Here is a 14,870-nt window from a genome sequence, read left to right on the forward strand (position 1 = left end):
ACTCAACTTTATGAAAGTATAAAAGTATAATATTGAGAGCGCAAAATAAAACAACAACAGTTTTGTCCCATTTCGAGTGGTTTCTCAGCAGGATGATACGGAACAAAAGCAGTGCTTTACAATACAACAAAAACAACCACATGTGGCGTCAGAACAGGAGACATCACTTGAGCTGAACAACCACAGCGCTGTATTGTTTGAAAGATATTGAGTAAATTGCATGGCCAATTGTTTGATTCATCCCATGACTGAGATCAAGCACACTGCATTGAGTGATACTAAATGGTACAATGTATTATTATACCCCAACAACTCATGTTATCATCAGTCTACACCAAGTGGGGCATGCGGGCCACCATCAGGTTTGATTTAGCCCCACAGCAAATTTTTATTTTTTGTCTTTTGGAGGCTGAAGCAGGTTCAGTTTTAGTGCAAGAGTGAAGGTACTGATATCATATGAAACTAAACAACTAAATAACGCTCAATTTGGCCATTTTCACAGGGGTCCCTTGACCTCTGACCTCAAGATATGTGAATGAAAATGGGTTCTATGGGTACCCACGAGTCTCCCCTTTACAGACATGCCCACTTTATACTAATCCCATGGAGTTTGTGGCAAAATAATGCAGTTTCTTTAATGGTGTATAAATGTGTTATTTTCACCTATTCTAAAATGGTGTATTTTAATTTTTTGCTTTCTGGGGTCCCTAAACATTCACATGAATTGGGTATGACTGGAAATGAGCCCAATTGTATTCACGAGGTGGGTTTTAAGGGGTTAACTATGTAAAAGCTACAATAATATTCAATTGGAAACTTTGGGATCCTAGAACCATTTTGCATCTTAACAATACAATACAAAAGGTGTTTACTTTTGGCCCGTGGTCCACCATTGACTTCTAGTTTTGGCCCTTCGAGGGAAATTGTTTGGGCACCCCTGGTCTCACAGACCATCGGGAACATTTATTAATGTCCTCAGGTAACTAACTGTATAGCCGGACCGATAAATTAATATATATAAGGCCGATACTAACTGGCCTTTGGTTAACAAGTTCTGATAGCCCAAGGTGAAGTCTTCAAATTGCTTGTTTTGTCTGAACAACAGTCCAAAACCCAGAAATAATCAAAATGATATATAAATCAGATAAGCAACACATTTGAGAAGCTGGAACCAGCAAATGTTTCGGTATTTTTGATAATGATTAATCAATTAATGAAAGGGCTAATTATTTCAGGACCTCTTTATCATAAAAACAGCAAGGCAGATACTTGACACATACTGTACTGTAATACCTTGATGAAAAACGTTTTTTTCCCCACACTACCAGCAGGCATGTCATGATTAAGCACTAAACTCATTAAGCCTGTAAATACTATGTCTGGACAAAAAACAATAATTAATTTTCGCATGGTTGGACTAGCGATGCCATTGACGTTAAGACAAGTTTGGTAAACACACTGTTAAATAAATAAATTGGTCTTTTTGTATCTTATCAACATCTCAACCATTTACAGTTGCAGTGGGCGTTCTACACAAAATGAAATGCTTCACATAATTACTCTTAAATGTCAGAGAGAAGTAAAATAAGCAACTAGATATGCAGGTATCCTTATATGGGAAGCAAAGATAAATAATAAAACGATTACAACACCTGTACACAATCCACTTTTATGTGTTTGGTGGTTAAATGTTTTAATTAGATGGCCTGTGTGGTGAGAATACAAAGCCATCTGTGACCATCTGAGATCACAGGGACCGCAGATGAATAGCAACAGTTTCTACATCTCGCTGCAGACTTTGTTATGCATACCAATAGGCGGCTAACTACACATTGTGATTATGATAGTCCACAGTTGTCTGAAAGTTCAATTTCTCACATCAGAAAATCTCTCAGCGGCAAAAAGAGCAGTGATATTTTTGAGCTGTCAGCAAGTAATAAACTGAGGACATGAAACACTGACCTACTTTTAATCTTTGATTTCTAAATTGTGAATTTGCATGAAAAATCCAATTCAATTAAGCAAATATGAAATGATCACGCAGCTCTAATGCCGACTATGGTTATGTTGATGGTTGTATATTCCAACGAACACACGGACAGCTGTGGACACCACAGGCTTGTTGGCTGCTGTCAGCGGCAGCACTGAGCCGTGTGGGCGAGGGAGTCACAGTAGTCGCACCACTGGTGTCCCCATAAGGCTGGGCGATATATACTCAATGTATTGCGGCTTGTTCTATGTCAGATGTAGGAAATTACTATATCGCGAACATTGAATACAAATATTAATCATCTGTCAAGTCATTGTTTTAAGGCACCTGCATGAGACTCGCTTTGGCGTATCGCTTCTCCCACGGCTCACTCCCTTACAGACACTTTACTGGCCGAGTGTGTGTGGCGTACGGGGCGTGTTGAGGTCGGAAAACGTGATGGAAGGCGATCGAAAAACATGGGTATAACTAGCCATGACGTTGTTTTGCAGTATGTGTATATACTAGGCATTACATTAAGAGTGTGCAAGAACTGGCTTCAAAATAAAAACGACCAAGAACTGCCTTCAAAATAAAAGTGATTTTTCCAGTGAATGTGATTTCACATAAATTCAATAAGTCAGTCAGTCAGTCTGTCAACAATAAATAAAGAATTACAACAAAATAATAAATAAAATGAATTAAAATTCAGCCTCGGAGAAAAATTTAATTTCAATTGTGTGAATAATTAGTCAAACTTAATAAGAATACATTTCCAATCTGACTTCAATATGACTACGCAAGTAAGTAAATAGCGTGCACAGTGTACTACATGGAAGTGTAAAAACAAAAGTATCCCAATTGAGACACAGCTTTCCTTTTTCAACCCAGGTTGAAATTACAAAAATAAATTTGTCATATCTGTGTTTTTAACAACGTTTTAAAATCAGATTTTAGGCAAGGTGTTTTTTCAAAGATATTTGGGCACTACCAGTGCCAAAACATGCACGTTTCATGTCCTCTTTAATCACTTTCATAATGATAATCAGTTAACAAAAACAGAAATTGAAAATATCCAAATGCAGATTTATACCATATTTAACCTTTTTTTGAAACCTAATAAAATGAAGGTATGGCACCATTAATGACTGTAACTGAACACAGACTGTAGTTGCGTCACAATAAAGCCATATTCAATTATCTTTGCTGGAAAGCTTTTACTGTGAAGCAGCTACAGCTAATATTGAGCTTTGGTCATTAACCGTAGCATTAACAGAATACTGACATCCTACAGGTTTAGCTATCAAATTTCAACATCCTTTGCTCGTTAGTCTTTGCGCTTTCTCTCCTCTTGCTCTTCAGCAACACTTCCACTCTGTAATGAGTTGTGTGTTTTTTAAGGCTTAGGTGGTAAAAATGTAATTAAGTCCGCTTGGTCCATTTAAGTAATGGCTACCTTCTAACATATGTTAATGCAGAACAAGTACAAAGAAGTCATAAGGTCTCGACACAGCAAATTGCCTGAGCCAATTTTCACAGAATTTGGACTGCAGTTCTGATTCACACATAGCGGCTGGAGAAAAAAGCTCTGCTGCTTGCAGAAAATGCTGCATAATCCAAAACAGACAGACCCCCTAGATCTAGGAGGTCATTCTGCTTAAATGAAAAACAGCACTGATTAACATTTGACCTTTCAATGTCATCCATATTCACTACTTCACTCAGCTGCGCTAACATACTTTGAAGTAAAGACAACAAATCACACAAGGAATGGATAAAAATAGGCCTCTAATGGTAACGCGGGCCATTTTTAGGCCGTGTGTCTGTTTCCACTTTCTCCACTGCAGGGGTGCCCTGTAAAACATCGGTGTAAATGGTTTATAATGCCACCAGTGGACTCTGAAATGGTAGACCTGGTTTCAATCAGCAGTCAAATTGCTCCTACATTACCCTTGCAGACAGAGTAGTAAATCACTCTTTGCCTTTATGCTGCTGACGTTAAGGAACAAGCATTGTTAAAAACCTACCAAGCGTGCTACTAAGAGCAGCATGTCTCTATGTGGGGATGGGATGCTAAACAGGACAATGGCGGTTGCTTGCGGTGTCTCTATAGACGTAAAACATCCTGAAGCAGCACACTTTGTATCTGTAGCCGAATCTTGAAACCAGTAACTAGCCTGATTTGCAGCCTTAAATGTTAGGTTATAGTCTGTTATAGTCTAGGTTATAGTCTGGCCCTTGTAAACCCCATGCCAAAGAGCCCCATCACAACCAGTTTGAACCAGTTTGCATAGTTAAAAAGGGTTCTTGGTTTCTCCGTGCCAACGCCCTGACAGTAGGCCAGTGAGGCATCTCAGAGCAGTTATAATCCCCTATAAACCCGAGAAATGCTGATCCCGCCCACCACAGACCAACACACTATGGGCACAACCTCTCATTATAACTCCAGGGCCCTGAAATTACCAACATTTTACCCATATGGAAAGCATGAGAAAGCGTCAGTTGGGAGAGGGTTGTGCCGAGTGGTTTTTCAGCGTGTGGCCACAGAGGGGCTGGCTTTCTTTAACAGTGCCATTGAGCCCAGCCCCTGCCAGGTTGCACCGGCACATGCGGAAGCTGATGCAGATGCTCTGGCTACCAGCCCCAGACCAACAAAACTACGTACAAATGCTCACACAGGCCAGGGACTTACCCAGGACAACAAAAACAACAGATACAGCATTAAAAATGTGAGTAAATCCATTTCGAAGACAGAATTTGTCATTCAAAAGTTTAAAACAAGGGTCACCCTGCCTTCGATGTTCAAAATACAACACTGGTTACTGGTGTCACTACTGCATTAATTGACAAGTCTTTCCATGAAAGGAATAATATCCAACAACTGATACTAAGATGTTATGGCAGGGGGGAGGCAACCTTTACTATCAAAAGAACCATTTTTGCACCCCCAAAATGAAGGAAAAACATTTTGTCCTGAGCCGCAAAACATATGTGAGCCTTATAATGAAGGTAACACATCCTTTTAAATCTAATGCAGTAAGGACCCAAGTGCAAGGCAGGACACTGAAGAAACGTCTCAGGAGATTTGGCTGGAAGTTCCTGCTGGCTTCAGCAACTACTATGAGCTTGTTCTGGAAAAGTCTTTCAATTACTTTTTTTGTTGTTTGCTAATTTCTCACCGCAGATCATGCATACCGGTAAGCCAGCAGCATTAGCGCTGAGAGCAAACAAATCTGTCCACAAACTATTAAATTCTCTACTTTCCTCCTAGACTTTTCTATTTTTGGATCTGGAATCCATAGCTAGCCTAGCTAGAGAAACACTGCTACTGAGGTTCGGCAAAATTAGAGGATAAGGCGACGGGCTGTAGATGTACATAGGCTACGAGGCACATTATAGTTGACTGAACAGTAGAAACTAGGGCTGTCAAAGTTAACGCAATAATAACGCAAATTAATTTTAACGCCACTAAATTCTTTAACGCATTAACACAACCAATGTTTCGGAGGTTGTAGCGGGCTCAGTTAAAGCTAGAGTGAGGATACTGATATCACAACTAGAAAACCTAAGGAATCGATTGTTACCAACCATGACAACGTAGTGCGAAGGAGGTTAATTAACGCTCTAAAGTTACACAACATTTTAGCAAGGAAAAACTGTCATGGCCATTTTCAAAGGGGTCCCTTGACCTGAAAAAGGGTTCTATGGGTACCCACGAGTCTCCCCTTTACAGACATGCCCACTTTATGATAATCACATGCAGTTTTAGGGCAAGTCATAGTCAAGTCAGCACACTGACACACTGACAGCTGTTGTTGCCTGTTGGACTTGAATTTGCCATGTTATGATTTGAGCATTATTTGTATGCTAAATGCAGTACCTGTGAGGGTTTCTGGACAATATTGGTAATTGTTTTGTGTTGTTAATTGATTTCCAATAATACATGTATACATACATTTGCATAAAGCAGCATATTTGTATCGTAAGAATCACTTTAGGTCTACAACAATGACAAATGAAAATAAATATGTTAAAAAATAGGCTAATCATTATTCATTTCCATATCATTTTTGTCAAAGCCACAGGGAGCCACTGGAAAAGGACTAAAGAGCCGCAGATTGGCGACTCCTGTGTAAAGGCTTGCTGATGCTGTTTAAGGTTTATTTATACAGTATCGGTTATTTGAATTATAATCAGTTGAGACACAAACAAGATGTTGATTCTCCTCTGAGTCAGTCTCTACAGTTATATATGTTAACAACCATAATTTATATGATAGATAAATAAATAAAGATTCTGAAATGTCCCTTAGGTTTCTGTTCTTTTAGTCATGAGTCAATCCACAATACAAACATACAGTTTAGGTGACTGCAATGTCAGCTGGCTGATGTTTTCTTATTGCTTCTGTGTAGACTAGCTTTTGCCAGTATGTATGCCGAGCAGATGACGTCACCAGCTAAGGGCCGAGGCTATTTTCTTTCAGAGGCACTCTTTCAAAAAATCCCGAAAGACACCAAATGAACTGTTGACTCTTCTGGCAAGAAACAAAAGAAGAAAGCACTGTGGTGATCCATTGTGAGCCGCCCTGTAATCCCTCAGGACTCATGAGGATTAGGTCAAATAAGTCATATGTCTTCCCTTGAATCATTTTTGGTTTGAAGTGGTTGGAGTACAAAGGCCTAATAGCTTGCGGGAGTGTGTCAGTATTCAGCAAATAAACACGAGTGCTCAAACGGCTGTAGAGCATTACCATATTTCACAGAAAATGCCAAAAAGTTCATTGATTGTATAATGGCTTTCGTAGCCTACAAAAAGACAGAATTAACAGGAAATGTATCAGAATAAACACAGCAAAGAAACCCTGCAGCTTCCCAAAAACATCTAGTCAACATGATTGAAGAAATCCTTAATGCTTCAGCAGCATGGCACCTAACTGCACTGTCAACACAGGTTTAAATGATAAGATATATAACCAGACGACAACAGGTAACTCTGAATCATAGCTCCAAACAATACCAGAGAGTCACTTGCGTTATGAAAGAAATTACAGTGAGACTCCACTGCGTAATCAGCATGTATTCTCCAGCGTCGATGGAACAGCCCACATGCAAAAAGCCATGATATTATACAGCAGGCTGTCCCACTGAGGCCTATAGGACAGTTTAATATCAAATTACCCTGAATTTAGTGTAGAAATACACCGTGTCACTGTCTTTTCAGTGGGCAGAAGCTGAAGGTTAGAAACCCGAACGCGCAGCAGGGCCTACGATTCACTTGCAAAAAAGCCTCTGATGCAATTCCAAGAAACTAACCCATCCTGTATCATCCTGTTACGGTTTGGCTCATGGTTAGGTCTCTTCATTGTGTCTGTGACAGCTATAATCGGATTCATGTATTGATAAAAGATGGCCATAAGGCTACTTCTGCATGACACTCTGGCTTCCCAACCTTTCTTTAAATAAACCAAACGGGGGCTGCAGTCTTGATGCGATGCTGGGAATCTTTCTTGTATATCCACCCAGTCAGTGATAAACGCGCCCCCACCTCCTATTCCAGATCTATTCAAGAACCTGAAGAGGGCTTTAGGCTAATGGCTATCAGATGAAAGCGCACCTGTAAAAAAAAAAGCTGTCACAAAAAATGGTTTTTCACAATTGAATTTGGATGATTGCTGAAATGTAGCCTCAGCTGCAAGGAGGAAAATGCATGACATGATGAAGCCCTGTCTCCACGGCCAGTGCTGCAGCAATAGTGATTTTTTTTAAGGGCAGATGAATGACACATCACAGGAGCTTTTTTGAAACAGATCGAGCATACAAGAACTGAAATACCTGTCTGTGGTAATGATAAATAAAGAAAGAGGAACAGATTTTCATCTGCCTGAGGGTGCTGCTGACTGACTGACATGGTGACGCACACATGAAGGGGAAAAAGGCAGGTTTGGAGAGAGCTATGATGGCACATTGTGGCAGAGAATGGGAGCAAATCCTTACAATGCAATTAGACAAAAAACACTGCTCCTATTTGTTTTATTTCATTAGTGATTCTCGACAGATTTTCTGCTTGATTGAAGCTTTCATCCCTGCACAGACTATAACTGCTATACACCAATTGTGCTCAGTGAAAAGTGCCTCAGATCTGCTCATTGCCAACTCTGTGCAGGTTTGCGCATCGAAAAATCACTTGTGAAAGAAGTAATAGAGACAAAAAAAGTACCCTGCTTCTTCTTCTTCCACCCATTCATTTGAATATCTGTGGATATTTTGTGTAAATGAACACAAAGCCATTATTATGTGCTCTCATTTGGTGGCTGAATTAAAGTAGTTAGCTGCACATTGAAGGTTAGCATCAATAATAAACAGCAACAAACTGTGTGCGTGGCTGTCTGACCGTTAGAGCTCGTTTTAACCAGACTGGAGTCGACTCTACAATATTTCACCGTCACACCTTTAACAAAAAAAAGCCTTTTCAAAGTATTCCCAGTTTATAAAAACACGCGAAACAAGCAGATAAATGTTAAAAATGTCAGCAAGTTCAAGCTAAAAGCTGCTCAAGTTCAATGGAGGACAGAAAAAGAAAGATAACGGAGCACAACACACTTACTGAATCTCCTCTTTGTCACCGCCGTTGGCATTTCTCTCCTTCTCTGAACCACTAAGTCCCGTCTTCAGCTGCTATAGCGAGCAGGACGAAATATCCACTTCATGTAATTAAAAGCAAGAGTTAGAGCCAGTAGAAAGAAGAAGATACGAGTCCAGTGGCAGAGGAACACGAGGTGCTATCCCGGTCTGGGTCGTGGATACTGGATCTATTCGTGGCAGCAGCTCTCCGTGTCTCGCAGGCTGAACTAACGGGTTAAAACGTCAGCTTCAAGCTCTCAAGTGTTGAGTGTCGCTGCTGCCTCCTGCACAACCGGCCAGACGACAACAATGTCCTCTCTTTACAAGTATATTTCTTCAAGTTAATTCGTGAGTCTGTACACACAGGCTGTCTCCCCTCTCCAGAAGGAGCTAACGGAGAGTTGTTCCGTCTCTCTCTCCTCACACACAGTCACGCTTCTTTCTGCCTCTGTGGAGAGAGAAACACATACAGGTTTGGTCAGCAGGATTTTCGGATTCACTCGGCTCCACTCGCTGCTGTGTCCATTCATTCCAGTCCTGCAGCCTCTGAGAGCATGCACTAGTTAGTAGACACAAGGGGATCTCATACCTCTCATTTTTTTTATTTCTGTTTATACTAAGCACCTGCTAAAAAAGAGAGACAATGAACCCATATTTGCGAGGTGATTTTGGACATTGTGAGCCACCCTATGTAATCCCTCAGGACTAATGAGGATTAGGTCAAATAAATCATAATATGTCTTCCCTTGAATCATTGACAATCAATAAACATCATTGGAATTTGCTCCACAAATGACCTTAAAATCAAGGAGCTGGTATCATTAAATATGTTTAAATCTAAAATGAACTGTAAACAATTGCTGTTAATTTACAGCAGGATTTCAACAGTATTAACCTGTTATTGCTAAAAACAAACAAACAGTGCTTTACTGTTAATACAAAAGAAAATCTGTTAAATTTACGCTCATAGGTCATTTTTTAACTGAACTATAATGCATTCTTAAAAAACAGCACTTCAACTGTCTAAAGTATCATCAGTAACAGTTTCATGCAGTATTTTTTTTAATTCTGGGACCTGATCTGCTCATGTGAGGCTTGTACATTGTACATGATTGTAAAATCAGTGAATTAGCTCTGTTCTTCACTCACATGTTGTTATGGTTTGCACGTCTGTCTATGCCAGCTAGAGACAGACATTCTGGGAAAAGTGTCAACAAGTCTATTATAGCCTTTTTCCTAACAAGTGCCTTTAATTGTATTTAGTGTGACTATTCCTATGTCTGTAACCTGCTAAGTCTATTCATCTAGGCAAAAAATAATGTTTATTAAAATGTATATAGAAAATACAACCTAAATAGTGCATTAAAACAAATCAGTAAGAGAATGGAAAAAGAAAGGTGAAAAACAGCTATATAATGTATCTTTAAACTGTAAAATACTGTGAAATTAATAAAAAACAACCAGTTCAAACTGTATTTTTCATTAACAGTACAAAGCTGTAAATTTCAGCGACAGTATAATAATGTTAATTTTACAGTACCATAAAGGCAACCCTGCTGCCAGTTCTTTACTGTTATTTTACTGGGAAATTATTAACAGTGTATCTCTCATTTTTTATTCCTGTTTATACTCAGCACCTGCTAAAAAAGAGAGACAATGAACCCATGTTTGCAACGAGGACAGGTGATTTTGGACATTGTGAGCCGCCCTATGTAATCCCTCAGGACTAATGAGGATTAGGTCAAATAAATCATAATATGTCTTCCCTTGAATCATTGACAATCATTGAACATCACGCAAATTAATCTTGATTTTTAATCTGTTCAAAATGCATGCCTACCTTAAAGGGAGATTTGTCAAGTAATTAACACTCTTATCAAGATGGGAGTGGGCAAATATGCTGCTTTATGCAAACGTATGTCTATATTTATTATTGGAAATCAATTAACACAAAACAATGACAAATATTGTCCAGAAACCCTCACAGGTACTGCATTTAGCATTAAAAATATACTCAAATCATAACATGGCAAACTCAAGAAGCCCAACAGGCAACAACAGCTGTCAGTGTGTCAGTGTGCTGAGTTGACTAAGACTTGCACCAAACTGCATGTGATTATCATAAAGTGGGCATGTCTGTAAAGGGAAGACTCGCGGGTACCTACAGAACCCATTTTCATTCACATATCTTGAGGTCAGAGGTCAAGGGACGCCTTTGAAAATGGCCATGCCAGTTTTTCCTCTCAAAAATTTAGCGCAGGTTTGGAGCATTATTTAACCTCCTTCGCAACAAGCTAGTATGACATGGTTGGTACCAATAGATTCATTACGTTTTTTAGTTTCATATGATACCACATCACTCTAGCTTTAAAACTGAGCAGATGAGATGCACTAGACTAGTAGACACAAGGGGATCTCATACCTCTCATTTTTTTTCCCTGTTTATACTAAGCACCTGCTAAAAAGAGAGACAATGAACCCATGTTTGCAACGAGGACAGGTGATTTTGACATTGTGAGCCGCCCTATGTAATCCCTCAGGACTAATGAGGATTAGGTCAAATAAATCATAATATGTCTTCCCTTGAATCATTGACAATCATTGAACATCATTGGAATTTGCTCCAAAATGACCTAAAAATCAAGGAGCTGGTATCATTAAATATTTTTAAATCTAAAATGAAGGCTTTAGAAGCAGACTATAAGGCATGCCCAATGTTTTTAGCTTCCCTTGTTGAACGGCTGACTCCCAGAAAAGTTCCTTTTTGTCCCCCCATTTGTCTTTAGATAGTTCTCTTTTAATGTAATTTTTAGTGCCTTTAGTGTTTGTGAATTGTATTGTATCTCTATTTGTGTCTCCAACTTTGTGTTCTTGCTGCTGACCGTCTTGGCCAGGTCTCCCTTGGAAAAGACGTTCTTAATCTCAATGGGACTAACCTGGTTAAATAAAGATTAAATTAAAACAAATTAAAAAAAAGTTTTGGTTTGAAGTGGTTGGAGTACAAAGGCCTAATAGCTTGCAGGAATGTGTCAGTATTCAGTATATAAACACCAGTGCTCAAACGGCTGTAGAGCATTACCATTTCTTACAGAAAATATGCCAAAAAGTTCATTGATTGTATAATGGCTTTCATAGCCTACAAAAAAGACAGAATAAACAGGAAATAAATCCAAATAAACACAGCAAAGAAACCCTGCGGCTTCCCAAAAACATCTAGTCAAGATGATTGAAGAAATCCTTAATGCTTCAGCAGCATGGCACCTAACTGCACTGTCAACACAGGTTTAAATGATAAAATATATAACCAGACAACAACAGGTAACTCTGAATCATAGCTCCAAACAATACCAGAGAGAGTCAGTTGCGTTATGAAAGAAATTACAGTGAGACTCCACTGCTTATATATTCGACATGTATTCTCCAGCGTCGATGGAACAGCCCACATACAAAAGCCATGATATTTTACAGCAGGCTGTCCCACTGAGGCCTATAGGACAGTTTAATATCAAAGTCACTGTCCTACAGCCTCTGAAAACACGCACAAGACACCTGTTTATACTAAGCACCTGCTAAAAAGAGACAATGATGAACCCATATTTGCGACTAGGACAGATGATTCTCGAGGTAAATTATGATTTGAGATAGGACAGAAGGTTGGAGAGACAACCAAGGGTAAAAACTAGGGCTGTCAATCGATTCAAATATTTAATCGCGATGAATGGAATGATGGTCCAAAAATGGTGGTCCAAATTAATCACACATTTATTATCTGTTCAAAATGTACCTTAAAGGGAGATTTTTCAAGTATTTAATACTCTTATCAACATGGGAGTGGACAAATATGATTGCTTTATGCAAATGTAGGTATATATTTATTAAATATTTGGTTCAATGTAGCACATTTTTGGCAATGTAAAAGCCTCAAAATATATGATAGGTAGGGCTGTCAACCGATTAAAATATTTAATAGTGATTAATCGCAAATTAATAGCAAATTAATAGCAATTTTTAATCTGTTCAAAATGTATACCTACCTTAAAGGGAGATTTGTCAAGTATTTAATACTCTTATCAACATGGGAGTGGGTAAATATGCTTGCTTTATGCAAACGTATGTATATATTTATTATTGGAAATCAATTAACAACACAAAACAATGACAGATATTGTCCAGAAACCCTCACAGGTACTGCATTTAGCATAAAAAATATACTCAAATCATAACATGGTAAACTGCAGCCCAACAGGCAACAACAGCTGTCAGTGTGTCAGTGTGCTGACTTCACTATGACTTGCCCCAAACTGCATGTGATTATCATAAAGTGGGAATGTCTGTAAAGAGGAGACTCGTGGGTACCCATAGAACCCATTTTCATTCACATATCTTGAGGTCAGAGGTCAAGGCGATGCCAGTTTTTACTCTCCAAAATTTAGCGCATGTTTGGAACGTTGTTTAACCTCCTTCGCGTCAAGCTAGTATGACATGGTTGGTACAAATGGATTCATTATGTTTTCTAGTTTCATATGATACCACATCACTTAAGCTTTAAAACTGAGCCCGCTACAACCAAAGATCGACTGTGTTAATGCGTTAAAGAAATTAGTGCCGTTAAAATGGTTTCGCGTTACCAGGTTATTACCCCGTTAACTTCGACAGCCGTAGTACAAACAGTCTCCTTAATACACCCACTCATTATAACTGGAATTAAACTATTCCTCATTTTCTTGGGAAGCCCCTGCAGCTAATCCAGGTGGTCCCCAGGCCCCACTCTGGGAGCCTGTGCAATAAGCAAAGTCATGAATCATCACTGAGAATAGAAAAGGTATAAATACTGCCCTATTATCCCCTTTTTCTAGAGCAAAATAAAATGCATCCCCTTCCTCATCCTTGCTCTCACCTTGTGAAGGCTCAGGACAAGACTGTAATTCATAATTTATACGTGCAGGCCAACTTTCTGGCTCTTGAAATACTACTTGAAATTGTTTTTTAACACAGCCTTGGGAGAAGGGTTTCAGAAAATATTCCCCACGGTCTTCAGTAACACACAGGCATGTTAACAAGCTGTCTTTGACAGGAATACTTGAATGATTTTGCAACTTGCTCACATTTGAATATTAAGAGAGACATTAAGAAAGACCCTAAGCTCTACAGTCATTTAAAGCAGCAGTGGGTACAATTGGAGCAAAAAGTTATTAAGACAGTTGTACATGAGGCAGGTAATCTGAAAAAAATCATGTAACTCTGTGTCCTCCGGTGTCTTTCGGTGTCCTCCGGTGCTCCTAACGGCATCTGCAAGATTTCAAAGACCGGAGGAAAACAACCAATCAGAGACGAGCTGGAGCCTGCCATCTCTGAGCAGCTGTCAATCACTCGCAATCTCTGATCAGATGGTCAATCTAGGCAGCGCTGATCAAATTAATCAATATTCTGTTACTGCAATGCCTATTTCTCTCCTCAAATGTTTTCAAAAACATCTTGTAGTGTACTGTTTAGCTGTAAAATGAGAAAGTTTGTGAGCTGGCAGCCATGTTGGGATCAGTTGAGGAAATATCAAGCACCGCCCACCAGCCGGAGCACAGCCAATAGGAACGCTCTCTCTCTGAAATGACCTGTGATTGGCCAAAGTCTCCCGTCACGGGCTCGTTTTTTTTTTTTTTGGATTTTTTAAACCCTGTAAACAGAGCCATGAGGAGGTACAGAAGTCTAGTTTTCTCTCAGAACACTTGAATTACAATATGCTGAAAGGTTATTAGGGATTTTTTTGCCAAACGATGCCAAAAACATTCTGCCTACTGCAGGTTTAAGAGAGACACTAAGAAAGACCCAAAGCTCTACAGTCTGTTAAACTGTAATTTCCGTATTCGAAGATGATATCAGAAATAATTAAAATTTAGATTTGGCATTTCCTTTTCAATACAACCAACTGACAATCAAGGACAGATATGGGGAACTATAGAAATCATAAGTGAAGCAGTGTAACGGGCACAGAGAGAGGGCTCTGCATACAGTACAGTGCAGCTTGGCTGTTAGTGCATGAGCACTCAAGCGACTCGTTTGAACGTGCAGGGCATGGATGCTGCGACCCCTGGTAATGAGGACCTGAATATCTTTAGGATTCTGACATCCCATCTACTCCGCCTTCTAACCTGACCATGATCAATCGTTAGCTTGGCAGAACTCCCGCTGAACTGCAGCCTGGCCACCCACCAGACACACCTTCCTAATGACTGGTGCAAATGACGTTTACACAAGTTTTTACATCGCCATAAATGTCTTGGGCA

The 14,870-nt window shown here is 39.4% G+C and overlaps 1 protein-coding gene across 21 annotated transcripts in view; it reads right to left on the bottom strand.

Annotated features, from left to right (window-relative positions):
- The window catches only part of ptprfb (protein tyrosine phosphatase receptor type Fb), a 204,827-nt gene extending 195,770 nt beyond the window's left edge, over positions 1-9,057 (bottom strand). For 15 of the 21 annotated variants that reach the window (XM_074651885.1, XM_074651881.1, XM_074651887.1 and 12 more), the window contains exon 1: positions 8,573-9,035. The gene's annotated coding sequence lies outside the window, so the exon portion shown is untranslated. Of the gene's footprint in view, positions 1-8,572 lie in introns of all 21 variants that reach the window. The other 6 variants (XM_074651880.1, XM_074651866.1, XM_074651878.1 and 3 more) reach the window with 2 other exon arrangements.
- Between the last annotated feature and the right edge of the window lie 5,813 nt (positions 9,058-14,870).

Source organism: Sebastes fasciatus, chromosome 11 (assembly GCF_043250625.1).
Source record: "Sebastes fasciatus isolate fSebFas1 chromosome 11, fSebFas1.pri, whole genome shotgun sequence".
NCBI classification, from domain to species: Eukaryota; Metazoa; Chordata; class Actinopteri; order Perciformes; family Sebastidae; genus Sebastes; species Sebastes fasciatus.